This window comes from Octopus bimaculoides, chromosome 3, assembly GCF_001194135.2.
Source record: "Octopus bimaculoides isolate UCB-OBI-ISO-001 chromosome 3, ASM119413v2, whole genome shotgun sequence".
Classification (NCBI taxonomy): Eukaryota; Metazoa; Mollusca; class Cephalopoda; order Octopoda; family Octopodidae; genus Octopus; species Octopus bimaculoides.
The window spans coordinates 135,553,978-135,565,623 of NC_068983.1; the positions used below are offsets into that span (position 1 = coordinate 135,553,978).

At 34.3% G+C, this 11,646-nt stretch overlaps 1 protein-coding gene across 3 annotated transcripts in view; it reads right to left on the reverse strand.

Moving 5' to 3' along the window:
• The window catches only part of LOC106872004 (GTPase HRas), a 154,207-nt gene that overhangs the window by 11,122 nt on the left and 131,439 nt on the right, over positions 1-11,646 (reverse strand). The window lies entirely within an intron of this gene.

The window sequence follows — 11,646 nt, forward strand, 5'->3', positions numbered from 1 at the left end:
AAAAAAAAAAAAAAAAAAAAAATCATTTTTAACTAAATACATTAATGTGGGAAAACAAGGGAAAAGAGATGTTTGATTGATTATAGACTTACTATAAGGTACACTCATACTTCCAGTCAAAACTTTATAAAGAGACTTCCATTTAAATCATAATTACTGGGTATTCTTGCCCATTAAAATTTTAGATTTAATGAACAAAAAGATAGCATTCAACCAGTCATAATGTAGGAAAACCTGCACTCAAGCTGTTTAAGTATTTTAGGCTAAACTGAGGGGATGTGTTTGATAACAGAATAAATCACTGTACTTATTGATACTACACACACACACACACACACAACATTTCCAATTAATTGATATAATAGTGAGAGAATAGGTCATGCATTTTACTGAATTTGACATACATCTCAATAAAAGTGAAATTGCAATAATAAAGAAAACTCTACTTTTAAATTCTAAATTTTATTCATTAAGACTTTGTATTCAGATATGAAATTTACTAAGGCACTGCCCATAATTAAGAGATATGTTCCAAGCCATTTTCAATGGATGGTTATTTGAGACTTGTATTTCCATTAAAATAAGTCAATTTTAAAATATATGAATCTCATTCACAGAAGTCTTTAACATTTTAGCAAAGCACAATAAAAATAGATTAAGCTAATTCAAAACAAGAAACACACACACATTGAGTCAACAAGGAGATATCATCATAATTATTCAGATAATGCAGCTAATTTCAAAATAGTCAACAGTAAAGAGAGAATGGTTACAGCTGAATGTTGGGTTCAATCAGTAGCTGTTTCTGTGTTAGGTATGATTTATTTGAGAAAATTGGATGAGAGCTTAACATAATAAATCTGGTAAAATGCTCAACTGATATGAATTACACAACTAATTAATTCATTCACCTTTTCCTTATAAGGTGTCTTCTAATAACAATAGTTACTGAAATGATTAGGAAACATTACAGATAATAATGGGATTTAAATTTCAGGAAGAAAAGTTTGACTGATGGTACCTTACGATTCATGTCGTTCATTCATTTCAGGGGTACATTCACAGAAATTAGTATTTAATTCTACCAGTTACAAAATTTTCTAGCTAATTTATTGAATACTTACAATGCTATACAATTGTTAACCATGTTCCAATTGTTAACCCTGTCTATTGCCTTATCTGCTGTTTCTTTTAACATATGATAGTGTTCTAAACTTATTGAAGCACATTTTATTCCAGTATACCACATCAGAGGGGAGACAGAATGAGTGAGAGTGTGTGTGTGCATACACATGTCCTGTCCCCAGGTTTTAAGGTGGCCTTTTTGAACCATTTTCTCTGAACACTAAAAATGAATATTATAAATGACTCTTTAATTCAAAATGAAAACTTCTCCAATTATTTGGTTTCAGGTGGTCCCTTTTGAGCAGCTCTGTCAGCAGAAACTGAAAGAAGCCTGTCATGCATGACAATCAAAAGACCACTAAATACATTGTACAGCCTAAATTTGCATGTGAGCTGTTGCTCACTCAAATGTCCATTACTTGAAGTTTCTTAAACATGAAAAGACATGTAATTATTCAGTTGTCCGCCTTGAATGAAGTTTTACCTGCATGTGACTTCAAAAGGTCAGTTGTTAGTAAGGCACCTTCCCACTGATAACAAAGTAGTCATATAGAAATTGCTTGAAGTTGATGCCCTAAAATCACTGCTAAAATGTAAAGTTAGGATTAAGTTGTAAGGGGGACAACTCGGCTAACTTTTCATTAGCAAGGGAGTTTACTCCTTGATTTTTCTCTAGCTGTTTCAGAATATGCAGTCATTCTGACAAGAATATTCCTAGTTAATAGTCAAGCAGTCATACTCTTGTTATCTAAGCTTCTGCATAAACACTGAATTTACCCTATCCTGAATCTTAAGGAGTGCAGATGTTGAATGTACTAATTTTTGTGAAGAATAGACTGCGCAAAAATGCTTGGGGGAGAAACATGGTCCTTGATGTGCAAAAGGAAGAACAGATAAAGTGAATAGGCTCTGCAGGATATGTAATATTAGTGCATATGAAAGTTGGAGCAAAATGAACTGAGTATGATCAACTGCAGTGTTCAAGAAATTGTATCTGTATAGACACATATAAAAGATGATAGTCAATCCAAATAGAAGGACTCTGTGGAACAAGATGATATGAGAAGCGATGAAGGCTGAGCAGAGGAGGATAAACCACATAAAGAAGATAATGGATAAACCTATCACACACATGCAAGCATGGAAAAATAAATGTAAAATGAAATAAACAACAACATCATCTCCATCATTACCATTTGATATCTGTATTCTGTGCTGACATGGGTTGGACAGTTTGACAGGATCTGATGGGTCTGAAGACTATGCATGCTCCAATGCCCGTTTTATCATGGTTTTTATGGTTGAATGCCCTTCTTAATGCCAACCATTTTATAGTGCATATTGGGTGCTATTTTCATGGCACCAGCGTTAGTGAGGTTGCCATGCAGTCTGCAAGACTAAGATCCAAGTGTGTGTGTGTGTGGGAGGGGGGGGGCTACAATAGAGAGGAAGACAACTTTATAGATAGGAGAGAGAAATTAAAGTGTGAAAGAAAGGACCAGAACAGAACTGGCTCCTTCTGTAGAGGAGTAGAAGAGCTAAATGGTTATTCATATTATGGAAGAAAGGGAGTAACCAGAGTGGGGCTGGAAAGAGATAAAAATAGTGATGAGGTGTCAGAACGGACTTTCAAGATGAGATGAGTGGAGAGAGAAGAACAGGAAGTGTAGGTGGCTAGAGGTCGCAAGGGTGTATAGAAGAGTGAGAGATGGTTAGAGATAGGAAATGGATGATACGGTACACATACATTGCGAGGCAAGGGGAACACAGTACATAACCTTTTTACAAGGTACCCAGACTGAGAGCATTAATGCAGCCAATGCCCAACCATAAAATCTGCAGGAAATAAATGTAAGTGGAGAGAAAACAATATCTGAGGCTATGCAAGAAAACTACAACTCAGAATACAATACAGTGGGATTTAGAAGATAAGTTCTTAACCTCTTGGTCATGCTTATGGTCAAGATAGCTTGTGCCATGTTTTTGATGGTTGTTTTAGGTGCCCTTATAGTTGTGAGCAGACATGGACTGCATCTTGAAACTTCCACCATTGACGAAACATTAAGGATATGATAGCTGGAAGGATAATGAACTGTTACAGTATGAAATAAAGTGCCTTAGTCAAGGACATAATGCACTACCTGGTTTAGGAATCAAAGCCACAACCTTACAATCATAAGCCTAACAACCTAATCACAAGACTATATACTAATCTCTTGGTTACATAACCATTTACAAACACACGTGTGTGTAATATATACAGGGTGAACAAATTTTAGTGGGTCATAAATAGATGACCTAACAATGTTATGCAACATGCACCAAATTGTAACTTTTTCAAGTCTTAGACATATCAATTCAATAGTATCAAACAGCAGTTTCCATTATGATACAAAAAAGAAAAATGGCATGCCATGCTAGTGCCATTAACTGCTGGTTATTGTGTACGGTCTTCTTGAATAAGGTCAGGTCCTTCTTGTTGAGGAATAGAAAAGGGTTGTAGGCCTCTGGTAGGAGATGTGTCAGCTATGACCAAGAGAAAAATATCCTCAGTAGTTAAGATATCAACAATAATACTGGAGGATCAATGAAGGCCAGTATCAAACAGCTCTAGATAACCAGACGACAAACTAACCAACAGTTCATGCTTAGCAAAACTTCAGAGATCAATGTGACCATGTGATCCCTTGGAATGTTGCATCAAAAGTTCAAATATGGGAGGAAGGGACAGCTCTTTGATGCCAGGGACTTCGGAGTTGCTCCTGTGGACATGGATAGAATCACCTTGCTCTAGAATGCAACTGCTTCTGTGGTTGCGGAGCTATCATTGAGGCAGACGGTAGTTTATTGAAAAGCTATTTTCTTTGCTGTATCTATTTACAAGTGTTTTTCTGGGAGTATGTTGTTTTCTGCTTGGTATCTTTGTTCTTCCTTGTGTTTTACTATAGAGGAGATACTTTGCTACTCCCTACAAAGTCCAAATTTAAGGATCAGACAGCAAATTCACTTAATCTGAGCAGGCATACAATCATATTTTCTTATTCTCATTAATACAAAATATAAACATATTTCTTTAACCCTTTAGCATTTAGATCACTCTGTCTAATGTAATGTTTGTTTATTCACATTGTTTTGAAATCAATCATGTACCATCTCATAGCTTGGCATTGCTATGATGTGATTGTTTATTTTTAGAAAGTCATTGTAGGTTAGATGTGAGAGGCCAGATCTGGCTAGTTCAAACATAAGACAGGTTGAATATGTGGGCTGGATATGGCTGGTTTAAATGCTAAAAGGTTAAACTTTATACTTACTGGCACACAAGTTACATGAAGTTAAAGAACTGTATTTTGGGAAAAACAACTGATTGATCAAACATCCTACAAATTTTGGAATTTAAATTAGACAAGGCTTCTAATAAACTAGCAAACAAATAGCCATATAAAAGGATACCGCTTGAATATACATACACATATGTATAGGGGTGTGCACACATACACACACAAAATTTATATATTTATAGAAGTAGTTACCACAAAGCTTTTTCTCTGCTTAAGTGGCAATGCAGCTAACGTTCATTTTAAATTTTACAAACTGAATCTAGTAGAATGAAAATTGGTTAAGAAGAGAATTCCAAAGGAGCTGCTGTTTTAAGGACAAATAATCAGCTAAAGTACTTAGTCCAGAGTATTGCAAGTGAGAAGGGTAGAGATGAGTGAAACAAGTAGTAAGGGATTCTTTACCAATCAGTCAAACAGCTCTTTTGTTCCACAATGTAACACACATGAAAATTTTAATTTCAATATCACAGGTTTAATTAGGGAATATTGAGAGAGAGAGAGAGGGGGGGGGGAAACCATGCAGAAGCCAAAAAAAAAAAAAAAAAAAAAAGTTCATATCTAGAAAATATACATTTGAAGCATGCATGAATATCAAGAATTTCAGTCCTTTAGAAATGATGTAAAGTGTTTCTAAAATTTAATGATAACTGAGAGCAGAACACTGAATGCAGATGGTAAAGAACAAGGAAGCTACAGCAACAGATTTGCAAGCTTTATAGTGAAAAGAGATTAAATCTGTGAAAAAGATAATTTATGGCAACAATATAACAAAAATCTGTTATAATTATGTATGTGTTAGTAAATTAGAAAACTACAAAGTGCCAAATGCAAACATTTTATTTTAATCCTAAATTAGTAGAAATTTGTGGAAAATATTCCAAACTTTAAGCAACTACTGATAAGAAGTTGAAACTATTGTGGGAATCTCGGATTTCATTGTATTAAAATAAGCCAGTAATCTAATTATAATATATAATTAAATAACTTTGAAATTTTAGCTAAAACTTTTAAACAAAAATATAATTCTGGTATATTATTTTTATGAGCTTTGTACTGAGCTCATTCCTTTTACATTTCCTGATTCAACATTTTATCAGTGAATTTAATAAAAGTCGATGTCAAATTGTTACTGATAATTTTGTCTGAATATTAGACAACTACTAATCTGTATTGGAAATATACAAATAAATAAATAAGAGTTCTATCTGAAGAAACCATAGCAACTTGCTATGATACTAAGCATAAATACTAACTATAAATTCTGATACATTGAATAAGACTTAATATTGGTCTATTCAGTAGTTTACATATATGAAAAGTAAAGCTTAAAATGGAACTAAGAATTGATAAGTATCTATTCAATTCTATACAGCACATTTTGATATTATAACTTCAGTGAAGATATTTCTAAAATAATTCACTGAAAACTTATTTAATCTCGGTAGAAGTAAAAAAGTTAAATATAAACTAAATAGAAGTACATTTGATTTTTTATATATATATATATATATATAAAGTAAAAGGTAAGAAATTCTTTCTAGTAGAACAAATTAAAAGAAAAATTACCAATATAAAATGCATATTTATTTCCAGTATAGGTACAAAACACAAATTTGGAATATAGTAGATTATATAGACCCTATTACCTATTTTAATGACTTCAGGTACTTAGATGTGCTAATGATTCTGTCAATTCAGTGTTCTTGAGTAATAATATTGCTAACATGGCTGCGACTGAAATAGCTAGGAGACAATAATAATAGTCTAAAAGTGCAGTACAAAGGGACTGGATCATACTGATGTACAAGGTGGTATCAAAAATTTCCTGGACTAGTTCTGTAGCATACCAACAGATGGTAGCACACAGTTGTGGGTGCAGTAAGAGCTAGCAGTGACCATCATGAGACAGTGTGCTGAGTGAGCTCTTTCTGTTTACTTCCTAAGTTGTGAAATTTGTGTTTTTGTGATCATGTATATGCAGCAGTCTGCAGTTTCCGTTCCGTCATGGACAGGAAACTGGAACAAAGAGCAAACAGGAAATTTTGCATCAGACTTGGGAAGTCTGCTTCAGAGACATTGAGCATGCTTTGGCAAGCTTATGGGACAAGGCAATGGGTCGTACTCATTGATTTTGAGTGGCACAGGTGCTTCAAAAGCAGAAGAACATCCCTGGAAGACAATGAGCGATATGGAAGACCTGCCATGAGCATCACCCGTTACTGTAAAGAAAATTCATCAGTTTCTGCATGAGGATCGAAAGATAACCAACGATGTGTGGAAGCATTTGAGGGAGGACGTTCATTGAAAGCGACTGGATCTGTAGAGCACGAAGAATTGGATTCTTCCTGAGGACAGTGCACCCTGTCATTGAACTCTCTCCACTTGTGAGTTTCTCACCAAAAACAACATGGTATCACTTCTACACCTGTCCTATTTACCAAATTTAGCACCTGTCGACTTCCATCTCTTCCTTAAGATGAAAATGTAGCTCAAAGGTTGCTGTTTTAACACTGTTGTCAGGAACAAGTGTGAATCACAGAAGGTCCTTGACTTGCTTATGGAAAATGACTTCCAGGCCAGATTCCAAAAGTGGCAGGAATGCTGGGACTGGTGTATTGCTGTGCAAGGTGACTCTTTCAAAGATGATGATGTTAAAACTTAGGTAAATAAATTATATTTAAAATCAATTCTAAATTTAAAATGTACTGTATTGCTTCAAAAGTTATTGCATTATGGTCTTTGATAGTATTTTAATAAAGACAGAGCAAGGGACCTTACTATACTTTCACTAACTGTTTTAGGTACTTAGGCTGTGTCAGTTGGAAGGGAGGAAAGCTGCACCATCAGTTGGCTGATATTCATTTCAGCTGAATAGACTGAAACAACATGAAATGAAGTGTCTTGTTCATGTTGCCTTGAAGTGTGGACCCAGGAATTAAACCCATGACTCCTGACCATTCGTGCAATACCCTGACTGCTAGGCTATGCATCTTCATGCATGTCAAACTAACTGTATACAAAACAATGGATGCATGAAAAAATAAGTTATTGAGTGTGGTAGCAAATGTCACTTTAACTACATATTATATAGGCTTGTAAGAAATGTTGATTGTTGTTGTTTTTCACTAATCAACCCAGATTAATTTTCTGCAATTAAAGCCATATAGATAATAGTTAAGATACTCTTGATTAACATGATCAGCATTTTAATGTCTATCTAGTCTGGTCGTGTATAGGATAAAACTGCAATACATTAGCTGTCCATGTATCTTGATCACATATATATAAAGATATGTCCTTAACAAAATCAAACTGCCTGTGTTTTCAATTAATTTTTAAAATCAAGAAAATGAGTAAATTTAATGCTATATTATGTTGCTGTTTAGATTATAATTAAATAGAAGTTTCTTACATAGAACTATAATAGAACTTTATCAATTAAAATATCTTGTGTTGTAATGAGATTTAGTGAAGATTTCAACATAAATATTATGAGCAATTCGAAGTTGGATCATGTAAAATCTCTGGTGAGTTGTTTTATAGGATCAAGGGTGGTCTCGAAAGAAATATGTATGCTAATGGCTGTTCAAATTAATAAATGTGAACAGACCAATTAATGAATTTTTTTTATACAGGCATAAAACCTTGGAATTTATATGAGGCAAGGAAATTACGAGCAAGAGAAATGCAATAGTACACAGTAGGATGTTGGAATTACTTTTGCCAATGATGTAACTATAAAAGCTGTAAAGATGATAATTGTAGTTAGTAATTCCATCCTCCCCCACCCACCTGAAAACAAATGAAGTGAAATGGTAGGAACTTATGCTTCAAAGATGTATCAACTTTGACTAATCCTTTGCTTTACTGGTTTCTGTCACTTGACTGCAGCCATGTTGAGCACCAGCTTCAAGGAATTTTAAATTATATTGACCATAGCCTGTTATTTAATCAATCTCTAGTTATTGAATAACTAAGCGTACCTATAAGTTATGTTCCTTTAGGAATGTAAGTATTACATGGTATTTTTACACTGGCACACACACACACTACATATAAATATATATATAGATGGTAGACTTCTGCAATTTTTGTAAACCAAGTTTCACTCACATGCTATTTGTCAACTTGTGGCTACAGAAAAAGCCACTTGACCAAGGTACTGCACAGTAGGATTTTGCATAGAAACATGGCTACAAAGTGACTCAATCACATACTTATTCTTGTTCTATTAATTATTTGGATTAACATTTGAAACAGACTAATGATGTCTCAAATGAGGATATACCTAGAGAGCTATTAGATGGAAACTATTAGAGCTGGATTGAAACATAACATTAATTCTAAAGAGAAATATACTAGTCTTAGTTTAAAAATAAAGAACAAAACAACAGATGTTAGCTAACAACAAAGACAATGAATGGGGATCACATAAGAAAATTATAATCAGTAGACAGATAGCCACTAACTGAAAAATAGTTACTAAAGCAGACAGTTACTAAATCTTAAAGAATAGACAGGTACAGTTATATATTTAGGGGACAATAATTTAAAAGGTTGTTCAATGGACAGGCTACCACTAATCCCAGCTCTACATTTGATGGTCACCAATGTTATATGACAGACAACTATTAATATTGATGAGTTTAATAAATAATCATCATCATCGTTTAATGTCCATTTTCCATTCTGGCATGGGCTGGACGGTTTGACTGAGGTCTGGAGAGCCAGTGGCTGCATCAGGCTCCAATCTGATCTGGCAATGTTTCTACAGCTGGATGCCCTTCCTAATGCCAACCACTCCAAGAATGTAGTGGGTGCTTTTTACATGCCACCAGCAGAGGAGCCAGTCAGGTGGGCCTGGCATCAATCACGTTAGGATAGTGCTTTTTACATGCCACAGGCATGGTGGCCAGTCAGGAGGTACTGGCATCAGCCATGCTCAGATGGTGCTTTTTATGTGTTACCAGCACAAGAGCCAATCAGGGGGCACTAGCCACAGCTACAGTATTGGTTTTACTTGACTCAACAGTCAAGTTCTTGGTATGATGTAATTGCTTAACCCTTTCTTCCTCAAAACTGCTGGCTCAGTACTCAAATTGGAAAGTTATTCTTTAGGGCCAGTAATGAAAGCAGAACCTGTAATCCTGACAAGCTCTTCTTGAGGAAGTTGCTATGTAAACACATACCACAAGGTATTTGTCCATCACTTAATTCTGCCAATTGATTGGCTTAACAACAATCTAAAGAATTATAAGATTAAAAAAAAAAGACAAGCACTCTTTGATTAGACAAATGCAAGCAAGAGTTCTTTTAAAAGAATTGTATTATCACGATTTTTCAATATTCTCAGTCTGGAAACTTTTTATGAAAGTGGAATCTCTATACAGCCAACTATTTAGTTATCCTGGTAATGAAACTGCATTTAACTCCAGTGAACATTTGGAAAGGTTAAATGACTGGACTCTGTTGCTTTGGTATTTGAAATAGGAGAAAAAGGAAGACAGAAAACTAAAACATACTATTTGGTGGTTAGTAGCAAACATTAGTATTTTTTTTTTCATGTTATGACGTAAAAGAAGGACAACAATAGGAGCAAAGACTCAAAAGCAAAGAATATCTTCTCAAAAGATAAATTGAACTATCAATGTATTCCTCTTTATACACTATAGTTTGCTTTCTACCAGTTATTCAGCAGCTTCATCAACAGGTAAGTTTTTTAAGCACCCCCCCCCCATCAATTTGACAAATAGGTCAGTAGGACACTTTCTAGCAGCAGCCTATAGTGATGGTGATATGCTTCAGTAACTAGGTTTATTATAGAAAAGGTTTTCTACATATATAGCAATTCTTGTACTAGCATCTGGAACATAGTAACTTTACTGCTTTATAAATGACAGCTAGTCAATTTTTAGTTTTACATATATTATGTGCCAATTATACTGCCAACTAGAAGCTACCTTGTTGACTAAATTTGTTGTAAAAGTAAACAAACACTGAAAAGCAAGCAATGTTTTTACTGGTTACAAATTCCATCCTTGTTGGCTTCAGCATAGTTACAGAACAGGAAACTGAAAGTTGCCTAAGAACACTCAGGCTGAAATTTATAAACAAGACTTTCAAGATGTCTACTTTAAAGTCACATTATTTCAAGAATTCATGAATTGCAGGATTAACATGCTGCCTGGTTTAACACTGCTACTCAGTTGCCTTTAGCAAAGTTTACCTATTTGCAAGAATTCACCCACATTTTTTTCTACAGATGTACAGACTGGTTGTCAACTGCACGAATCTCACATGTCTGGGACAGCCTACAGAGATCACGAACACTACTCTTCCTGAGTAATTTGTCAAAAAGTATGAAGATTTCTAATTCCATTTTGATTTGAAATATTTGAAGAGAGTTAACCCTTGCAATACTAACTCACCATGGTGTAAATTGTAATACAGTCGCTCAGTAACAAATAGATATATGATTGAAATACCAGCAGTAGATTTTTGTTGGCCTCACTATCAAATTAGTATTTACATAGAAAAATTTTTAAGGTCTTAATTTAGGATTCACATCCCTAGAATATAATTCTTTGAAAATATTTAATCAAGATTGGCTATCTTCAGTCATTTATCAAAGACACTTGATGACTTACCAAGTGCTAAGTGCAAAAGAGAAAAGTAGAAGAAAAGTGAAAATGTGTTGTAGATAAAAATTAACTCTTTAGCATTTAAGCTGGCCATATCTGGCCCAAATATTCTGCCTGTTTTATGTTGTGGCTGGCCATATTCAGCCTCTCACACCTACCCCACAATGTCATTCTAAAATAAACAAGTACATTATTTAAAAAGGATGAAAAGTATCATTGACCTTGACAGAATTTGAACTCAATGAAAAGAACTGGGAAATATATTCTTAAGCATTTTGTCAGATGTGGTAACAATTGTACTAGCTTGCCACCTCCACCTTAATAATAATGTACTGAAATTATTACAATATGGTGGATAGCACACACATTTCAGCATTATAGCCAAACTTAGCATATCAAGGTTTGGCCTTTTTGTTAGGTTTTATAACATCCAAAATCTGTAAGATTTAAATCTTCATATCAAATCAATATTACTGTTTTCACTATTTTGAAATAATGGCTTAACTATATACCTAATACAACTATATATATATATATAT